A 21,805-nucleotide genomic window follows, 5' to 3' on the forward strand; every position below is an offset into this window, starting at 1 on the left:
TCACAAAAATGTGCTTTGCTCTTTTTTATGCACTCATCATGTGTGAATGACTGAATGAAAAAATATTAATTAAGAACTTTCTATGTGCCAGTTACTGTGCTATACAAACACAATAGTGAGACAATACCTTACCTCAAGGAACTTATATTCTAACGGAGTAAATACAGGGTCACTATTGGTCCAGAAGATAGGGGGTGAAAGGGATAATGAGTTGGGCCAGAGAGGAATACACTGACACATGTACATCATCCATGAACAATGGTAGAGTTTATATGATCATGGTTCAGGGTTCCAGAACTGGAGTGTGGTCTTTGTAAAATAGGGATCATAGTAGCACCTACCCCACAGGCCTGCTGCAGGATCAACAGAGATACTACTTGTAAAGTGCTTAGCACAGTGCTCCTCACATGCTTGGTGCTGAATGAATACTTGTTCCCTTACCCCCTTCCAGTAGTTGAGAGATGGGACAATCTCATGCTATGGCAGACATCATTCAGTATTTACACACACTCACAATTGTGACTTAGGGCCCCAGGACTATCACCCCCCATGGAGTTTTACCTTTGCAAGGCCATCCCTATGTCTGGAATGCTCCTCCTCCTCATCTCTGCCTCAAAGAATGCTTCTGTTCCTTCCAGACTCAGATCCTAGGCTTCTTCTGGGGGAAGCCTTTTCTGATCCCTCCAGCCCCTTGTTTTTACTTCTCTTCCTTCCTCTTCCTCCTCCTTCTCAAATGCTCATATTCATCTGAGTGCACGTCATATCCGCCCAAGAGAATATTATTTCCTTAAAGTTAGGGACTGCCTGGTCTTGTTCTCTGCATCCCTGGGGCCTAGCACAGTACTTAGCACAGAGTAAAACCTTAATAAGGGCTTGTTGGATTGGTCCTTAAGCAGAGGCTGGATGCCCACCTTCAGGTATGAATCTTTTCCTGTTCCAGCAGGTTGGATTAGATGGCTCAGTGGCCCCTTCCAGCTTTGAAAGACTGTGATAATGTGGATCAAGTTAATCTAAAAGCTAGGAGTTCATTTCCCTAGGGGTTATTTCCATTGGTTTGACCCCCTGTGAAGTTCCCATGTTCCATTCAGCAAGTATAGTGATTTCTTGAGAAAAGTTCTAAGGCAGTGTTATTTTCCCTCTCAAATATCAAATGTAGAATTATGTCTGTATCAGAATTTCATGTTATTTGAGACAATGTTTTGATGTGAAAAACACAATAGACTTAATTTGTCTTGCTTCTGATATTTCCCTGCTGAGTGCTGGGAATGAGTTCATACCCGAGTTCCCAGATCAGTGCTATGGATTCCATCAATACAGTTCAAGACCAGAAGAAAGCTGTGAACATGTGCATGGCTGGGTCAAGTCAGCACTCTCTGATACCGGGGTGGGAATCATGGTTAGCCTGGCTATATGCTTAGTAGAGATCAGCCAAAAGATGCCCAAGTTCTGCTAGGGCTTAATTCTTCTTAGCTGTGTTTCTCACTGCAGTTTGGGTTCACAGTCCAATTGTAGCTTTCTTGCTTCCTGGAGTTCATTATTCTTTTCCAGTGGGCAGGTCCTATGCCAGCTCAGCCCCTCTCCACTCCTCATTTTTTTCAGTTATCTGGATGGCTATATTCTTCTCTGCCTCCTCACTCCCCTTCACCTTTCACTGAAGCAGATCTTTCCCCAACAACATCCACAGAAGTCATGCCCACTGGCCAGTTCCAGTAATCTCTAGACATCCCCACCCCCTGTGGCTATAGAACTGACCAACCTCAGTCACTTCGGCTGAGGCAACTGGCCACTCTGACTGTTGATACGGTTGTCAGGGATTAATTCTAGAGTCAGAAACTGACCCATTAACTACTGCCACAGCAGAAGACGCAGAGGACCTTAGGATTTACAGCTGGATCTCAGTTTACAGGTGAGGGAAATGAAGCCCTTTGAAAGGTCAAAAGTGGCCTTCAACCAGGTCACTCAACAAGTGTCTGTCCCACCATGTCAACATGCCTCTTCAGACCAAAACTCTAATAGCTCTGTTTTTAGAATCACTGTTAGGTTTAAAAAGTATTTTCCTTAACAATTTTCTTACAGGTAGGGAAGATAGTATTTGCAAGATCATAGGATTTGAAACCTGAAGGACACTTTGAAATTGAGAAGTCAATTGAAAAATTGGCCTTCATTTACAGATAAGGAAACAGGCCCAGAGGGATACAGTAAGTTGCCCAAGGTCACATAACATTTAAGTGGCAGAACCAGAATTTGAACCCAGGTCTTTTGACTACAAATCCAGTCAGTGTTGGGCAAGTTACTCAGTGTGTCTTGGTCTCAATTTCATCCTTTGTAAAGTAATTTTGGACTAGAAGACTTCTGAAGTCTCTGCCAGCTCTGAATCTAAGATTCTTGGATCTCATGCTCTTTCTTTTAAAAAGTACTTTGAAGTTGTATTTTATTTTTATTATATCTCTCTGTCTCTCTATCTATCTTTTAACAAGCACTTATTCTCTCTCTCTCACCTTCCCCACACTAATGAGAAAGAAGAAAAACAAAATCCGTGTAACAAATATTTATAGTCAAATATTGACCATACCCAAATACCTCAGCTCCTGGATTAAGAACTCATTACTAGACAAAAGTTGCCGGGAAAACTGGAAAGCAGTGTGGTAGAAATTAGGTTTAGACTAGCGCCTCACATCAAATACTAAGATTAGCTTCAAACAGGTACATGATATATAGAAAAAGTCACATCATAAACAAATTAGAGGAACAAGGAAGAGATTTCCTTTTATATCTATAGATAAAGGAAGAATTTGTGACCAAATAATGGGTAGAGAAGATTGTAAGTGATAAAATGATAACTTTGATTACATAAAATTAAAAGATTTTTGTGCAAATAAAATCACTATAGCTGAGATTAGAAGGAACATAGTTAACTTTACAGTAAGTTTCTCTTCTTAATATCTCATTTCTAAGATACATAAAGAACTGATGAATATTTATAAGCTGAAGAGCCATTCCCCAATAGATAAAAGATGAAAGGACACAGACTGTTTTCAAGGGAAGAAATCCAAGTTATCATAGTAATTTTAAAAAGTGCCCTAATAATGAGAGAAATGCAAATTAAGGCAACTCTGAGGTTTCACCTCACCTCATCAGACTTGGCAAAGTTGGCAAAAAAGGAAAATAAAAAATGTTGGTGAGCCTGTGGGTAAACAAGTGCACTGATGGACTGTGGGTGGAGCTGTGAACTGGTCCAGCCATTCTGGAAAGCAATTTGGAACTATGCCTCAAAGCTACTAAGTTATGTATATGTCCCCTGAGATATGGTTTCTAAATCCTGGAGCAATCAAAGAAAGAAGAACCCATTTGATCCAGAGCTCTTTCCATAATGTGACTGGAAGGAGGTGTCTGTCCTAAAGACACGCATATCCAGAAAAGCAGATGGGACATCACTGAGCAAGAGTGAAGGAGGGCCCACAGAGCAGCAGCCCACACATTCCCTAAAGTTTCTGAGATGGTCAAAGAAGCCAAAGAGGGCTTCCAGAACCTTTGTGGCTCAGTTCATGTCACCTCCTACCCAAAGCCACTCCTGATCCTCTACATGGTTATTTTTCCTGCCAAAAAATTACTTCACATTTTTAAAATTTAAAATTTAGTTTTCTCTGTGCTGTTTCTGACCAGTAGAATGTAAGTTTCTTGAGGGGAGGGACTATTTCCACTTTTTGGTGAGGTATCCCTAGTGCTTGACAGTGAGTAGGCAATTAATGAATGCTTGACTTGAATTGAGTCAACTGGACAATTAGCAACTTATCACCCCAGAGGCTAAGCTGTGTAGTGGCTGAGATCTGCACTGATGGAGGCTCTGCTCTTGGTGCTGAAATCACAGACCCAGCAGTTGCAAATGGCAACCTGCTGTCATTGCCTGGAAGGTCACTGATTCTCACTGGGCTTGAGTGGCCACCTCTCCCTGGAATAATGGGGAAAATACCAGTATTATCTGGAGAGAGAAAGAGAGGGAGAGAAAGAAGGTGAGAGATGAATCAAGAGGAGGAAGGGAAGTCAGAGGAGAGGAGACAGAGAATTGGAAGAGGGAGGAAAATGGGGAGGGAGATGAAAGGTGAGGGACCTAGAAGGAGAGAGGAGAGGAGAGGAAAGAAGTGAAAGGAAAGGCAGTGAAGAGCAAAGGAGAAGACAGGAAAAGAAAGGAATGGAAAGGAGAAGGGAGGAGACACAGGGACACTATAAAAATATCATTAATTTCTTTACAAATTCACCCAATGATGTCTAGATAGATTATTTCCGCCAGCCACAGGTGATGAGGAATTGTTGAGCCAGCAGAAGAATGGGGAGGTGGGGGAGGGGGACTGTCTTGGTTCATTCCTGAAGAGGCTTCCTTAGAAAAATAGACAGAGGGTAGTTAGGTCATCAAGTCTAATTTAAAATGTTGTAGAAAAACTGAGAGCCCCTCTTGCTGCCAGTCCCCAAGGGAACTCAGGGCAGGATATCTTTGCACAGAGATATTGGCTCTAAGTGAGAGGAAAGAAAAACAATCCATTTTAATTAAGCCAGACCACCAATTGCTCCAGCTTTTTCTCTTCTGTTTGCATGAGACCCTCAGTGATGGAGCTCAGCTGTTAGACAGTTGATGATGACTAAAGCAGTGCCTCCTGGACATAATTAACTAACGGAAGTTGGTTCAATAATGTGGGATCTCAGGACCCAAGGCTTCTTGGGAGACATTCCAAGATGGTCTGCAAACAAAGCTGCCCCTGTTCTCTTCAGAGAGGGCAACCTCATCATTTGCTTCTTAGGATTGTGATCTACCACCAAGAGTTGATGAGGTCTTCAACATGGGTGGTGGCTATGTAAGTGGCAAGAAGGGTATGCAGGAGAATTCTGTTGTAGAAGCAGGGTCTGCTTGGCAGCTGCTGAGATCTGGTAAGGGGTGAGGGAGATGGAAGAGCTGAGTACGATCTTGGCTTTGTGAACCTGGGTGACTGGGAGGATGGTGGTTACCCTCCATAGAAATATGGACATAGGAAGAGGAGTGGGATCTTTTTGGGAGGAAAGATAATGAGTTCTGTATTAGGCATGTTGAGTTTGGGATACTAACAGCAACCCCAGTTGGAGATGTCCAACAGGAAGTTGGGGATGCCTCAAGAGGTGATAGTTTCCCTTTCTTAGAGGTATTTAAGTAGAGGCTTGATTACCCCTTGTCAGGTCTGTTCTATGGTAGGATTCCTCTTAGGTATGATTTGGACCACGTGGCCACAGAGGTCCAGCTCTAAGATTTTGATCTCTGAGGCCATCTGACTTATCTAACTGGCATCTATCTGAATGATGCTGCTTTCTCTAACACACATGACAAGTGGTCAATAACTCTTCACTCAATGACTGCCAATGGGGATGGAAGAAAGGAAACAAATATTTTAAAAGCATCTACTATGTGCCACCACTGTGCTAAGTGCTTTACAAATATTATCTTATTTGATCCTTACAACAGCCCTGGGAGGGAGGTGTGATTCATATCTGCATTTTATAGTTCAGGAAACTGAGGCAGAACTTGTGATTTGCCAAGGGTCACACAGCTACTAAGTGCCTGAGGCCATATTGGAACTTAGGCCTTCCTGACTCAGGAGGAACTGAAATTTTGAACAATTTCAATTTTCAATTTTTACTTGTTTTAGGAAGAGGGTTCAATCAGCCTCCCCACTGCTTCCACTCATTACTCCTAGTTCTGCCTTCTGTGGCTGGAAATGTTTCCTGACCATCTCTAATATGCAAGGCCCTGGGGCCCATACTCCTGGGAAGGCAAAAGACCAAGTCTCTGCCCCCAAGGAGCTCCCAGCCTAGCAATGGGATGGGTATGCTCACTTTCAGGCAGTAGGAGGCCCAGTGATGAGCAGTCATATCAGATGTATGGGCTCCTGTGTTCCAGGAGACAGGAAAGTGAGTCATATGTTTTAGGAATATTTCTATTTAAAATTGTTAAAAGAACAAAATTAAATTAAATACTTTTGTACTTAAAGGCACATACTCTGTGGATTCAAAAAACTTTCAAGGGTTTGTTCCCTAAGGATGTTGGGGAATTCAGAGCTGATTCTAAGCCTCTGTGGCCACATTCAACTCAATGGATGTGTTCAGGGCACCTACTTCTATGCCTCAGTAAAGACACAACTGGGTACAAAGTTTATAAACTCTCTCATGTGGGCTCACACACAAACACATATACATGTGTCGGGATATTTTTAGATATAGCACAAATAGTCAAGAGATTCCATCCTACAAATGGGTCTTTCCTATTAGCATATTTGGGTGAGGAGGAAAGTTGATCCTTTTGAGTCAAATGAGTTGCTAACCAGGGGTGAGAAACCTATGGCCCTGAAAACACATGTGGCCCTCTAGGTCTTCAAATGTGATCCTTTGACTGAGTCCAAGTTTTATGGAACAAATCCTTTTATTAAGGGGATTTGTTCTATGAAGTTTGGATTCAGTCTAAGGGTCTCACTTGAGGACCTAGAGGCCCACATGTGGCCCTGATGCTACAGGTTCCCCACTCCTGCTTAGTAAACTCTTCTTTGAACTTAAGTGATCCAAAGCCCTTAGTACCCCAGGTAATTTCCCTTTGCCCCCAGAAAAGAAGAGGTCTTAGCAGCTGAGGATCTAGGCTTGAATCTAGTGTTGACATTCACTACCCATGTGACCTTGGCAGAATTCCTTCTTGTCCTTGGTCCTGAGCTTCCTCTTCTGGAAAATGAGGGAGATAGATGAGGTAGTCTCTTGGGTTCCTTTCTGAATCCTGATCCTGTAATCCTGGATGTATCTAAACAAAGAGGGCTCCAACCTCCCCCTATCATGTACAAAGTCAAAGGGAAGGATCCACCAGCAAGCAGGTCCATGGGAGGATCATGGGAGATTGAGCATGGATTGGGTAGATGAAGAAGGGAAGCTCTTGAGGAATGGTAGAAGGTAGACATTGGATATGGTGAGAGGGCAGTGGAAATGGAGGAGAAATGTTGGAGGTGGGGGGACAAGTTGGTTAGAGTAGGAAAGAGTGGGTAGAAGCGAGATGATGGGAGAGGGATGAAGTTAAGGACAAAGAAGAGGTGGTGAGTAGGTAGAGAGAGAATAGAATGGGATAATTTAAAAAGGAGGGTGAGTGGATGAGTATAAGAGAAAGGAGTGTGTGGGGGAGAATCTGGGGAAGGGGAGAGATGAAGTGGGTTAGGAAGGAGAGTAACAAAGGAGAGTGGCTGAGTGGCCTACACAGAGACCATGGAGTCACACTATTGTGTTTGTGTTTAAGGTCCTAACTAGGCCATGGTCTTAGGTTTCCATAGCTCTCTCCCTTCTGGCTTGAACATTACCCTGGCAGGCTATTTAAAACCATAGGCTGGGATCATGTACTTCTAAGACATTGATAAGATACAAAGTTAGGCCTGGAAAATTAATGTCCTCCAGGAGTCAGATGAAGAATATTTGTGAAAAGAGAGGAACTCTATCCTCTTTCATGAACAAAAATTCTCTATAGAGTCAGAGCTGGGAGGGACCCTAATTTAACATTTAGAAGCCACATGCTTGAATTTGTATTGGAAGGAGAAAAGGAGAAATGTCAGCAAAGACAATCCAGGTTCTACCACTACTAGTAGCCTGTGATATGGCGCTTTCCACTCTTGGTATTTTCAGTTAGCAAAGAGTTACAGAATTTAAGAAATAGAAGGAACTTCAGAGACCACTTAGAATAACTGGTGTTTGGACAAGCACTTCCTTTACCATGTAACAGGCAAATGATCATCCAGTCTCTGCTTGAAGGCCTCCTAGTGAGGAGACCTCACCACCTCAGAAAGCAGCTCATTCCCCTTTTAGAAGACTCCAATCCCTAGAAAGTTTTTCCTATCCTCTAGCTGAAATCTGTCTCTTTTCTACTTCTCTGCAATGCATCTGGTTCTGCCTTCTGGGGCCATGCAGAACCACAGAACCTTTGAGTTGCAAGGGGCCTCAGAGGCCTGAATGAAAACTCCTTCCACCAGCCAGACAAGTAAGTAAGTGGTCAACCACTACTTGTCTTAAACCATCTGGTGAGGGGGAGCTGCCACTTTTCAAGGAAGATAACCCTTACCAAGTCTAATCCCTCTTTCACACAACAGTGCCCCCAGCACTTGAAAATATCATCCCCTCCTTTTCTCTACTCTTCTCCAGCCTAAGCATTCCCAATTCATCCATCTGTTACTTAAATGGCACAGCCTTCAGTCTTGCCTTCCTTCTTCCAGTGGCCAAGACAGCCAGATTGGCAGGAGCTTTAAAAGGATGGCCAACTTTATGGATGGCCTACTCAAGGTTTCAACAGTCGATTAATAGACCAACTCCAATATGATGACATTTAATTGGGATAAATACAAAATTTTATAGTTGGGTTCAAAAAATCAATTGCAGAAGTACAGGATGAAGATGTGGGTAGAAAACAATTTCTGGGGAAATATCTAAGAGTTTCAGTAGACTTTAAGCTCTCCAAAAACAACAACAGCAGGACCTGAAAACTAGAAAAGCTAGTGCTTTCCTAGGATGTATTGAGAAGAGAATAATCCAGGATGCAGGAGGAGATAGTCCCTACCCCACTTTGTTTTAGCTAGACTGCATCTGGAGTATTGGATTCAGTACCATAATTTAAGAAGGATAATGATTAAACTAGAAATAATCCCATTTTCTGATTCTGTGACTGCTGTCCTGTGTGCATTCCATGAAGCCCAGAAGTTCTACCTAAAAGTGAAATGGACTGCCTTTAGAAGTAGTGAGTTCCTTGTCACCAGAAGCCTCTAGCAGAAGTTAGATGATCACATGTCATAGAGGATGACAATATCTCATAGAAGAGATTTACATTCAAGTATGAACTGGACAACTGATGTCCTTTAAAGCTTTGAGATCCTGTGATTTGGATGAGTGAAATCCATAAAATGCTAAAACGTGAGGGTAAGAAAAAGCATAAAAATGTTTAAAATTTGAGCTCCACGAGGCCAGAGATGACATCCCCAAATGCCCACTTCCATTAACAACCAGAAAAGGGCTCTGCTTAGGCAATCTTTGCCAAATGGGACTGAATTATCATGAAGAAGAACTGGGATGAAAATACTAGTAAGGTCAGTAATAGCTCACCAGTGACTTGGATTTGCTGTTCAAACCAAATTTAATCTCTGCACTGTCATAAACGGGCTACATAGCCTTGGGTGAAATCCAGAAAATGCCAAAATGTGGGGGTAAGAAAAAGCATACGAATTTCTAAAATTTGAGACCCATGAGGCCAGGGATGACGTCCTCAAATGTCCATTCCCCCTAACAAGCAGAAAAGGGTCTCAGTTCCCCATCTTGAGGATTAGGGAATTAGGCCCAATGATGACTAGGATCCATTCTGGCTCTAGGATTTTCCAGGTCTACAAATGTTATGGTGACATTTTTTAAAAAGTAGTTTTACCTTCTTTGATAATGTAATGAAAACCCTGCCTGCTTGAATGACCAAGATGGTGTGAGCTTACTCTGATGGGGTAAAGTTACCCTGGATGGCTCTTGATGCCCCCCATGATGGTACTTGGTGCTTGGGTCTATATATTCTAAGGGGCTCAGGCCACTTTAGTTAAAGTGGGCAGTTGGTGGACCATTCTTTGGCTGAGCTAAGGGATATTTTGCCTGAAGCAAAGGCAGAGCTGAGTAGGAAGAGGTTAAGGCACGGAAGCCTGAAAGGGTCTGCTCCAGAGAGAAGGCATGCAGGATGGTTATAGTGCCTTCTATTCATAGATGGTTCTCAGTGATTAGCCAGATGCCATGTAAAAATAAGCGAAATTAGATTCCATGTAATTGCAATGGTCTGAAAGCCTTTAAAAGCAAGAATTATTGAAAGGCAGAGAGAAGCTCGAGGGGCCTGCCAAAGTGCTTGCCGGTCCTCTCCATGTTTTATATGAATAGATGGTGATAGCCTGTCTGGACCAGAATCCTGCTCCGGCTCCCTCCGACTGCAGAGCCTGTGACCACCAACTGGAGCCGAGAAAACGCAGCTAATGACAGCCGCACGACAATTAAAACCCCAAAAAGAGATGATGTTGTTTAGGAGCAGATGGCAAGAATGACTCTTAGTGGGGAAAAATCATCTTTGGGAGCTCATTTCGAATCCCGTCACTAACCCTGTCGCTCCGACGACCCCCTCTGCTTTTATAAAAGTAAAAGTTAATTAGATATGATGACTAAACCCTAGGGATTGCAATTAGCTGATGGGATTGACTGCACATCAGTAATTAAATGTCATTCCTCTTGGTTGTGTGGAGGCTCTGACCCAGCCTGGAACATGCCAGGGGTATGCCAACAGTCCCTATGGGCTATGGGCTGGCTCTACTGTCAACTCAGGTATGCGGCAGGGCTTTATGGGATGGAAGAAGCAATTCTAAGGTAGGGACATTGTTGACACAGGGATCCAATCAGACTTTTCCAGAGGGTGTCTGTGCCAAGTAGGCCATTAGCCTCCATCACAAACTGTAGCACTCTGCCTTTCCTCCTGTCTTCAGAAAGAATAGTGTGCTCTCCCTCAAGGGCTCCCCAAAACTGTGATTATTTTATATAAAGCATGTTGGGAGCCTGGGAGGGGGGGGAAGGTCATCCAAATCCTATGCCATGACACCATCTCCTAGAAGCCACCATCCTGAGGAAAAGGAGAGTGTGCATACTGTCATAGAAGGGCTCCCAAACATCTGCATGTTTGGCACCCTCTCACCTACACATCTGGATGGTGACAGAACTGTTTCCTAGGATGCTCTAGTTTCCTACAGACAATTTTAATCCATCTTCTTAGCACAATGCCTGATACGTCCTGGGTGCTTAACAAATGTGAATGAAATTGAATTCTTGTTTATTGAATTATGGGACAGGCAAACATTTATTCACTTCTATAGGTGCTATGTTATACGGCTGGAAGAGACCTCTGGGATTCTCTTAGAGACCAAGAGGCTTTATAGAATGATGGATAGAGAGCTGCAGTTTGACTCAGAAAGATGTGGGTTCCAATGCCTCCTTGTATGCTTACTAGTTTTCTGACCCTGGCAAAGTCACTCGGCATATCTGAGCTTCAGTGCCCTCATCTGTGAAATAGGGAGGGCTGATTCATTGAGGACCCTGAAGGCACCTTTAAACTCTCAATCTGTGGTCCTGGGATCCCCTAATTTAGTCAGAGTCACAGAATCTCTAAGTTGGAAGGAACCTCAGAGTCAACGTAGGCTGGTTAGTAACTAAACAGGAAGCTGCTGTAGCACAATGCCTGATGGGTGGTCCCTCGGTTGAGTGAAGGCTTTCCAGCGGCAAGGCAGCTGTTCTATTGGTGGATGGCTATCACTGTTGGTCAAATTTTCTTCTATTGAGACCACATCTGTCTCTTTGAGACTTCCCACCTTTGCTTCTCATTCTGTTCTTTGGCATGAGGTAGAACAACTTTAGGTGGTTTCTGTTGTGATGGAGTGTTGATCTGGAAGAAGAATCCTAGGGCATAGAAGCTAATTAATCAATCTCTTTGTGAGAGATCTGTGCATGGGAGCCTGTGCAAGTCCACAAACATGCTGACAGACAGAAAAATTGGAAGGGGACCCAGTCTCTGGTCTAATCCCCTCACTTGTAAATATAAGGAAAGCGAAGCCCAACAAGGGTCAGTAACTGATCACACCCACACCCACAACTCAGTTGGCATGATTCCCAGTTTGCTTCTTTTGCCATAATTTATGTCCCATTGTCTTTGACTCCTGGGTCATCAAAGAGGTATTAAAACCTGTGGGACCCAGGGATTGGATCCAACTGCATTACCTAGAAAACATAAGGCTTCACAGAGAGACAAGGAAAGTACCCAGTGCCTTCCCTTTAGGACATACAATCAATGCCACATTTGCACAAAAAGAAGGAACCAGAAGTGTCCCTTCCTACTGCTTATCTTGGGTTAGTCTAGCAATGTGACCTTTAACAAATAACTCCCTTTCCCTCTCTGTGGTTCAGTGTCTCCATATATATCATGAAGGAACTCATATAGGAGAGAGCTGATACCATCTTCCCAGGTCTGAAATTGTATGTTCTATGTTCTAAATGACCTCTCAGTTATGATAATTTATGTTCCCATGAACCTCCCAGATCTGCCTGTGTTCTTAGGTTCCTCCCAACTCTTACATTCTGTGTTGGTCAGTCAGCAAATATTTATTAAGCACCTACTATGTTCAAGGCACTAGGCTAAGTTCTAGGGAAGCAAAGATAGGCGAAAGTATGCCCTGCTCTCTAGAATCTGTCTAGTGGGGGAGACAATATGTGAACAATTATCTACAAACAAGCTATAGATGGCCAAGTGTTCCAGGTCCTTCCCAGCTGTGACACTCCCAGCTCTGAAGTCCGTGTCCTAGGTCCTTCCCTGCTCTGATGTTCAATGTTCTAAGCTGCCTCCCAGATCTGACATTCTGTGTTCCAAGACCCCTCCCAGCTCTGCTAGTCTCTATTCCAAAGTCCCTCCCAGCTTGACAATCTGGGTCCCCAGGCATCTCTCAGCTTGTTGACATTCTATCTTCCCAGGTCCCTTCCAGCCCTGACATTCAGAGTCTATGAATTTCTGCCTTTTTCTCTCTCTGAAATCCACCATTAACCTTTCTCCCTCTGTGAGGCAGCAAAGCAGCTACTTCTATTTGGTCCCAAATCCTCCCTTATCCCCAAACACCAAAAGCCATCTCTTTGCTAAGAATAGCTTTTCCATTTGAAAAAAAAATGCCAAGATGAGGATCGACCAAGTGTGATGGGGCTAGGGGCTGGGGAGGGAGAGCAAGCCCATGAATACATTGGAGGGCTCAGAGCACATAATGTGGGGCTCTGGTGTCTGTTTGGCCCTTGGAAGCTTCTGCTTTCTTCCAGGGATCTACACTGCTGATGCCATGGAGGCATCCAGAAGGAGGTTAGGTTATAGAGGCAGGGATAGAGGCAAGAGAAATGGAGACAAACCAACAGATCTTGGGGTTTGCTTGGGGTGAGCGCTGAGCTATGCTGTATTGTGTGGGTGACAGAGTGCTTTATTACCCTGAAAGCACTGTATGAATGTCAGCTAGTGTTGTGATCAGTGAAGCCAGTGCCTCTGGCCTGGGGTCACCCAGTGAGCTCGGATGCCAACAGGAAGCAGCTCCTCAGGGAGCATGCTATGCAGAGACCTAAAGTCCTGCCCTACAGGCAGGGGAGTGACCATCAGCTGCTTCTCTGTGGCCAGACTGAGCATGCCAGGCTGGCTGTCCTCGTATCTTCTCTTCCGCTGGCCACTAAGGCAGGGTTTCCAGGGACAGGTTCACAGGTGCCAGGGTCCCTCAGAAAGAGATGGTCCATGATCAGGTAGCCCAAGTCAGCACATGAGCCTTCAGGGTCTTGGGATCTGCTGAAGGTGATTGGCCATTCAATTTCTACCTTCCTGGTAAGGAAGGCGCTACTTTCAGGTTTTGAGACAACCGGGGTCAAGAGGTGGAAGGTACATTCTTTTCTTTCTTTATATTCTCTTTGGGGAGACAATCTCAGGACTCCACTGAGCTCATGGAACAGTCCTTTCAAAACCCTCTCCCTGTCCCCTCCCCAAGAAGCCCGCCTTCATGTCCATGGCCAGAGATGACTTTCTCCAGGGGAAGCCCGGAGCTCTCTGTACTTCTCTGATTGATGGTTTTGACATTTAATGTTGCGGATTAGTCATCCGGCACTGAACAAGCCTGTGGTAACTGTCTGCTTTGTGCTAGGCACCATTCTGAGCACTGGCGATACAAAGACAAAACAAAACAAAAAAACTCCCCAACACATCCCTGTCCTCAAGGGGCTTACAGTCTATTGAAAGGAATGACATGTGCACAGAAGAGCATGTGGAAAATACAGGAAAAAGAGGGTGCTAGGAAAGGGATGGCTAGGGATCAGGAAAAGCTTCCAATAGAAGGGGGCCAAGGAGAAATGGGAGGAGGAAGAGCAGCCCAGGCCCGGTGGATCTGTGGTGGTGGCTAGTCTGATGTGTCTCTTCCCCCAGCATCACCCTTGGGGCTCTGCACACAGAATTGTTGGAATGAATGGAATTTAAACAGCTTGCTTAAGCAAAGAAGGCTCCATGCCACCTGTCGGCAAAACAGGGTCCAGAGGCTAATTCACAGAGGGTATTTTCAGCTTAGACCAGAGAGAGATGCCCTGAATTTGGAGCCAGGAGGATCTCACAGAGGTCTAGTTCTACACTTATGGTCTGTGGGACCTTCTGCCATACCAATGATGGGCTGGGACATCCCTCTGTCTCCAAGACCTCCAACAACTACTGTCAATGATCTGTCCTGCCCCTGTTAGTTCCTAAGGGCCTACACTGTGACATGCCAGTAGATCTGAGATGATCTAGACCCCAGACACAGAGTCCCAGGATGCCAGAAGTGGGAGGCACCTGAGAGGTCATCTGGCTAATCCTCTTATTCAAGATAGAGGACGAAATTGAGATTCCAGGAGGGTAATTGATCTGTCAACAAACATTTATTAAGTGCCTACTATGTGCCAGGCACTGGGCTAAGAGTGGGGGATACAAATAAGAAAAAGACAGTCCCTGCCTTCATGGAGCCTTCAATCTAATGAGAGAAGACAATACATAAAAGGAAGCTGAAAAAAGGGGGAGGGACCACCAGGCAGTGCCCTGCAGAGGGGCATGGTGTTCCATGGAGTTAAACTAAACTGAGTTACAGACAGAAAATGGAGAGTTACCTGGAACGTTCTGAGCCCTCTGTAAAGGATGACTTTGGGAGGAGTCTTCCAAACGATTGGACACGCAGCCTCTGCTTGCAGACCTTCAGTGATGGAGAGCTCCCTACCTTATGAAGCACCCTTTTGCATTTTAATGCCATTCCCACGAAAAGGACGCGCATTTTCTTATGCTGTCCATGGTCTATTCCAGGCTGATGCTGGCGACCTGATGGTAGTGGATTGCTGGGAAGAGGTCTTCCCTTTCCAATGGAGGAGTGGCTCTCATGCTGAAGGTGGAAGCATTTTGGACAGCTGATTTCTAAATGCAAAGTAACTGGGGTGCTTTGTTTGGTGCTTGGGCCCCTTGAAGGGCACACAGATGAGTCCAGATACTAATTCAGAATCTTTCTTCTGTGAAGACCCGGGGCTGAGCTAAGGATGAGACTCAGACAATGCGACACAGGGCTGAAGGCAGCACGGGAAGGGAGAATGTGTGGCCTTGAGGAGCCTAAGAGTCAGATAGTGTCCTTCTCCCCTCCCTCCCCCAGTCTCAGGCATTTGGCAGGAAGAACCAGAGGAATGAATGGACTGGAACCTCTTTTAGAAATGTAGGGCACAGTGAAGATTTTCCCTGTCAACACTTAGGCGATGACTCAGACCCAACCCTCCTTTCATCCCCCAACCTGGGAATTTGACGTCAGACAACCTAAAAGGCCCCCGATAGAGGCCTGTCCAAACAAGGACTAGCATTATCCAGACATGTGTATGTGTGTATCTCAGATTGGGGAGAGAGAGAGAGAGAGAGAGGGAGAGAGGGAGAGTGTCTTTGAACACATTCAATAAAATAGATCCACAGTCCCCATTAGGGCCCTTGTTAAAGAAATCACTACTCTCTTAGGCTGGTGCTGACCAGTGTGTGTGGATTCAGTGAGCCAACTCATGAGAATTAAAAAAAAATAAGCTTAAAGTGATTTTCCTGGTAAAGCTGAGGATTTGGCCATCTGGGGAGAAGGGTTGGCTCAGATGGATTGTTCAAGGTCTCTCCTTTTTCTCTCTGCTTTAAGGATTCAAGATCTTCCTTTCCTTCCCCCTCCTTCTTCCCCTCCCCACTCTGCAATGAGCAAGCCTCTTGCGTATTTGTAGCAATACCTCTCGGGTTACCTTCCCACTTTCCCCTCACATTGGTGGGCCACATCCCCAGAAGGTGGTTGCTACTCTCGGGATCCTTAAGATTTAAGGTTAACCCTGAAGTGTTGTGGGTTCAAACACTGTCACACATGAAGCCCCCACTGGTGGGCTTTCCTTTAATTATCAGCTTGAAGCCTCAAAAAGCTTTTAGCAAAATTATTTACTTAGGTGATTTAGCAAGAACAGTCAGGATATAGCATTTCCCTTAAACCAGGCACACATTATCTCCCTGTACATACAAGGTTCCTGGGGAAAGTAGGTTCAAACAATGTATAAATGGTGGGAGGCATATGTGTGGAGAAGACACATGTCAAAGTGGAGACTAACAAATCCTATTGGGAATTTTCTTCCTCTAGAAAGTCCTTATGAAGTTCTCCTTAGGTGTAGCTCTCTGCCAGTTCCAAGGACTGGTGCTCTTCTGGAGGATCTGGCTAGGCTGTTCTTTACCAGGGTCCACAGTTTCTGAAGCTGCTTCCTTCTGGTGGCTATCCTTCTGTTTTCTTTGTTTGTGTCTCTTAGTGTCTGTGTCTTTGTGTGTGTCTGTATCTGTATGTATGTACACCTTGTTTTTGTCCTTAATGTGTCTATCCCTGTTCATCTCCCCCCCCCCCCCTCTCTCTCTCTTTCTCTCCGTCTGTCTCTGTCTCTGTCTCTCCTCCCAGCTGGATGTGTTGTCTACTACTGTTTCAGTCTCTCCAATTACATGGTTACTGGTGGTAGGGGGTGAGGGTGTAACACTCCCTTTGGACTCACCCCTCTTTTGCCTCTTCAGGGTATTTCTGAACTTGGAGTCATCCACCACCTCTTGACATCTTTCTCTGGGTTGTCTTCTGGCTGAATTTCTTGTGGCCATTTAAAGCCTCCAGAAGCATGGCTAGCTTGTTTGGTTAGCCCATCAGCATTGCCCTTCTTGACCCATTCAAAGGGGCTTTGAGCATTTAAAAGTTCATCATGCATTTATACATTAATTGAGGAGAGGCCGTGAAATTTATAGCGTGTCCAAAATCCAGAAGTGAAGCTCAGGAGACCTCTGTCACTGGAAGTATCCAACCTCAGGCAGTGAGAAATAATGGGCAAAAGCTATATAGGGGAGTCAGAGGACCTGCATTAAAATCCTGGTTCTGTAATTTACTTCCAATGTGATGCTGGATATATCACTTAACCTCTTGTGCCTCAGTTTCTTCATCTGTAAAATGAGGGAAGTAGACTAAATGCCGCCTTCTCATTGTGATGTTTGTGCCTAGGTTGGACAATCACTGGTTGGGAGGAATCAATAGGAGTTGAGAACACGTGGTAGTGAAATGAGATAATAAGAGCTCAGGTTTCAATCTGCCTTGGCCAGACAACACCTGGAGAATTGTACATAGGTCTGGCCAGATTTTAGGAGGACACTAACAAACTGGAGAATGACCAGAATTATATGGGAAGGAAAAGTTATTTGAAGGAAATGGAGACTTTCAGCCTGGAAAGGAGGGGTGGGGAAGAGAAGACAGTATGATTTCGGTCTTCAATTATTTGTAGGAATGACTGGACCTCAGTTTTCTCATTCCTGGAAGCCTTCAAGTACAGGTTGGATGGCCACATGTCTGGGATGGTGTAGAGGGGATTCCTGCTCAGGTTTACATCAAATAAATGCCCTTTGAGGGTTCTGGTGCTTTTATGCATAAAACTTCAATGAATATAGTTTCTGTTGTATATCCTTGGTATGAGTAAAGCCCTGGGCAATGCTGCCAAGCTCCAGTTCAGATATACATATATATATATATATATATATATATATATATATATATATATATATATATATATATATATATATATATATAGACAGCCTAGCTTATCTCCTTGCTATCTTTCCCCCAGGTCTCCAAAGGAGAATAACACCCCCCAAATCACATCTCCAGGGATTTGTAGGACCTACCTCATGGGATGGGCCCTTCCAAACTCCATGCAGAGCCCCATAGAGCCTAGGGACCTTTTGCCAATTTCCCCAAAGTGAGCTACCATTGTTTACTTTAGGTCCTTTGAATTAATTAATAATTGACCATGACCTATGTTGGGTCCAGAGGAGGGTGTGAGGGAAGGGGGGGAGGGGAAAGGAGAGGGAGAAGCCAGGTCTTGTGCTAAGTGCTAGACATACAAATATAAACAATAAGTCAGTTCTGGTCCTCAAGGATCTTATATTCTAATGGGATCCAAAGGCAAAGTCCAAGTTCTTAGCAATGGGGAGATGGTGATCTCAGTGGAGAAATCATGTTTTCTTGTTTTCAGAGTATTTTCCTCATTACTTCCCTGAGAAGATGGTAGTATATTTAAGTAGCCAAATAAGCCAATTCAAAGAGATTGTCACCTGTCTCAGGTCATACTTATGGCTGATGAATAGCAGAGACATGATTTCATCTTCCTCCACTTGGTGTGGGCCCATGTCAACATGTGTACACGTGATGCATATACACGTACCAATATATACACATATGAGAATTCCCATGTATGTAGCACTTTAAGATTTGCAGAGCTCCTTGCAGGAATTATCTCATTTGATCCTTATACTAACCCTCTAAGTTAAATGCTATTATTATTATTTCACAATTGAGGTTCAGAGAAGTTAAATATCTTGCCCGGTGTCACATAGCTAGTAAGTATTGGAGGCAGGATTTGAACCCACATCTTCTGACTTCAAGTCCCATAGGCTAGCATCCTACCCACTAGACCAGAGGGAGCAGAGAGGAACTGGCCGTTTTTGGGAAATCTGTCCCATGCATCACAGGCCCTTCCCACCTGTGGCAACATGGAGGTGAAAGTGTTTCTGAGACCAGGCATACTTAGCTTATTAATCAGGATTATCATCAATCAATTACCTGTCAGAATGAAAAGTGTGCCTTTTGTGTGTCTGGGTCTGCTCTTGAAGTCCACTCCTGTTCCACATTTGAATGGCCGGATTGGGGGATGGGAGGTTGGGTAGAGAAAGGCGGGTCAAGGTGCTGAGAAGAGATTTTAACATAATCCCTGGGAAAGTTTGTTACAGCACAATGCCTGATACACAGTAAGTGCTTAATAAATGCTTGTTTCTTTCCTTTGCCTGGGAATTGCTCAAATGAAAAACAGACCATTTCCTTGGAGAGAACTATACTCCATACACTAAGGCATCAACTTTCTGACGTAGAATTCTAGACTGGATCAGGCAGTATGGGTACAGGTGAAGAAGACCTTTCTGATTGTTCTGATTTTAATCATATTTACTTTTTCATGTCCTCTAGGCTCATTATGATTGTCCCTATGGTTTTTGTATTCAAAGGAGTTGGTGAACAAAGAAAAATGGAGAAATAATTAAAAAAATAGAATTGTAGAATCTCCAAGCTCCCTTGGAAGGGGGCTCAGATGCAGCTAGTTTGGTCTAGTCCAAGCCCTCAGTATAGCAATCCCATCTGTCAGCTCCCTGATTGAGAGTCACCCAGTCTGACTTTGCACATCTTAGTGAAAGGCAATTCGATCTCTTCCAAGGCTGCCCATGCCCCTGTTGAACAGGTCTCAGGAGGAGGAAGATCTGTCCTACACCGAGCTGAGATCTGCCTCCCTCTAACTCCAGCATTGTGCCTAGTTCTTCCCTCTGGGCCCAAGGTATACAAGGCCAATCCTTCTTCCCATGACAACCAGAGGAATCTTTTTAAAAAATACCAAAAAGAAAAAAAAGCAAGCACAGAATAAACTTTTCCCTCTTAGTCTCTCTCTGCCCCTTCCCTCTTCCTGTCATTGGATGTGTATGTCTCTATTTCTAGGCTCTAATGCTGCACATAGCAAGAGAACATTAGTGCTCACATGCAAGAAGGAATTTTCCTGTGAATGGCCACCTAACCCTTATAAAGAGACCTGTGGGAGCTGCTGTTTGGGACCAGTCCAAAACAAGTGAAGAAGAGACAGTCCACTTTGAACAGGGACTCCCAGCCAATGTCCAGGTCCTTCAGACTGGAGATGAGCAGCATAAACAAGACAATGGACCTATTCAACAGGAGCATGTTTCTTTGGAGAACCTTGATTGGATGGCTTGGAAGACCAAAGAAAGGAGCAGGTCAACATATGGAAATGCATCTTGAGTCAGACTCAAGAATCTGAAAGACTTTGAATAGCCTCCAAAGCCACACAGATCAGGCGAGTATGAAAATTTCTGCATATATGGGCACCCTCCAACCCCCATGAGGATCAGGGCCTTCTCTTTGCTCCCACTTCCCTTCAAAGCTGCCAGGCCTGTGATTTCACTTCTCTCCCTAGATACAGATCCCAATCCTTCCATGCCTGAGGAAGCAGCCTATCAGTAGCTATGACCTAACCAACTTGATCCCAAGATCTCTGACCATGAACCTCTCTATACTTAGGCTGATCTTAAGAGAGACACTGTTTACTTTTGGGCTGGTACTCAAAGCTTTTCCACCCAGGGAGGCCATGCTGGAAACTCTCCTCCATCAGCATGGACACTGAGAATCCAGTGTGATCCCAACATCATGAGGAGACATCAGTGGAGGACTTCTGTTAGGAATACATGTGCTAATGATGATGACACTACCACCACCAATAATAATCACACCTAACATTTAAGTTTATGTTAGCTCCTTTGGTCCTCACATCCAACCAACCCAACCCAATTAAACTCCTGTGTTACTTGTTCAGGTTGCAGGTGCTGGGCGGGGGGCAGTACACTGGTGTGAGCACCCTCCTAGGGCCATGCAGGGCCTTCCTTAAGCCTACAGGAAGGCAGGGTGTCACTATATTAACTAGCCAGCAAAGGAGTGTAATATATGATTTGTCCACCAGGTGGCACTCTACTCCAACCTCCATCAAAGTAATCTTGGAAGAGTCTCCCTTCCCCCCTCCCCAGCCCAGATGGAAAAGAGAGTGTCTCCCAATCACTGAGCCCTTGTTTCTGAGTGGTAGTAAGAAGTTCACACAAACACACACACACACAGAGGCTAGATGCAGAATTTAGTCAGGGGATGAAATGAAATACACATCACTGAAACATTCTAAATTAAAAGGAAAACTCTACGATTCATCCCCACTCCACATGTGACTTTTCCTCCATTTGTTAAATGCCTTCTATAATGGCAGAACAAAAGAACTCAGTTTCTTGTAGCAATTTATTTAACATAACGAAAAGATGAAAAACAATTGTCAAGCCCCCTCCATGGAGCGCCGTGTTTGATGGCTCCCCCCAAACCTCCTGTTCACTCTTCCAGCTTCCTTTTCAGGATTCTGGAGGGCCAGCCCAAAGCATTTGTTCCTCCCCCCCACTCCTTCCCACCCCAGTTGGTGGGAAAAATCAAAAGAGAGGGAGAGGAAGTACATCTGGGACCTTTCCTGTAGGTCAGCTCTGTAGTCAGGGACCCAGGGGCATGGTGCTACAGCTGGATGGAACCTCCACACTGGGGAGACTTTGTCTTGTACTGCATTTCTCTTCAAACAGAGCACAGAAGCAGGGTTGGGTGATGCAATGATTGGATATTTAGTTAGAAGCTTCTAAATCCATTTCTAGAATACAAGTGTGAGGACACCTTCCAAATCTCAGCATATGCATGCTTCAACTGAGAATTCTGGTCACTTGCTCTCATTCACAGAACTATACTTAGGAATTCTTTCAGCTGGGACTCAAATAGTTGGGGGGTGGTAATACTAAGGTCAGCATGATGAGAGAAGTGTCATTAATGACACAGAGAATGGTCCGAGGGTGAGGGGCAGGGAGGGAGGTAACCCTGACAAAGGACACCATGGGACAGGACTCTGTCCTGGGGTGGTCTTAGAGGCCATGGTCTTAGAATTCTTATCTGCCTTCAAGCCTCAACTTAGGTGTTACCTCTTCTGAGAAACCTTCTCTGAAAAGTTAGATTATATATTTCCTAGAGAGTAGGAAATGGCTCAT

Source organism: Trichosurus vulpecula, chromosome 5 (assembly GCF_011100635.1).
Source record: "Trichosurus vulpecula isolate mTriVul1 chromosome 5, mTriVul1.pri, whole genome shotgun sequence".
In the NCBI taxonomy this organism is placed as follows: Eukaryota; Metazoa; Chordata; class Mammalia; order Diprotodontia; family Phalangeridae; genus Trichosurus; species Trichosurus vulpecula.